Source organism: Penaeus monodon, chromosome 15, assembly GCF_015228065.2.
Source record: "Penaeus monodon isolate SGIC_2016 chromosome 15, NSTDA_Pmon_1, whole genome shotgun sequence".
NCBI lineage: Eukaryota > Metazoa > Arthropoda > Malacostraca > Decapoda > Penaeidae > Penaeus > Penaeus monodon.
This window is the reverse complement of record NC_051400.1, coordinates 29,308,210-29,308,620: the sequence shown is the minus strand read 5'-3', so window position 1 is coordinate 29,308,620 and position 411 is coordinate 29,308,210. Positions and strand designations below refer to the sequence as shown.

The 411-nt window shown below is 50.1% G+C and overlaps 1 protein-coding gene across 1 annotated transcript in view; it reads right to left on the bottom strand.

The window, feature by feature from the left end:
• Positions 1-411, bottom strand: part of LOC119581924 (rhodanese domain-containing protein CG4456-like) — a gene marked incomplete in the record, with an annotated part of 8,121 nt that overhangs the window by 4,398 nt on the left and 3,312 nt on the right.

Here is a 411-nt window from a genome sequence, read left to right as displayed (position 1 = left end):
AATGAGATTATAAGTGTTTAAGTATTCATGTAAGTAAGGATTTCCTCTTTCGAATTCGCTCACTCCCAACCGTCTTCCGAGAACTACAACGAACGCAACGTTTCTAAAATCTTCGTCTCAGACCATCACCTAACGTTCAACTTTTTTTCCGTCTCCTTAATGATAACCTTTACGGTACGGCAGGGTTAGTGTTCGAGGACGTGAGAACGCAGAGCAAGGGACGCTGCCTCTGCCTGGCACTGAGCCATCTACAGTGACAGTCGGTGGCACATGATGGCACACAGTGACCCTTTCCTAATCCCTGGGCACTCCTGGCCCCGTTCCTTTACTGCCCTTGCCCGCTACCCTTCTCATCTCCTTTGTCTCTCCCCCATCATACTCCCCTACCCGTGGTCTCCCTTGCCTCTTTCC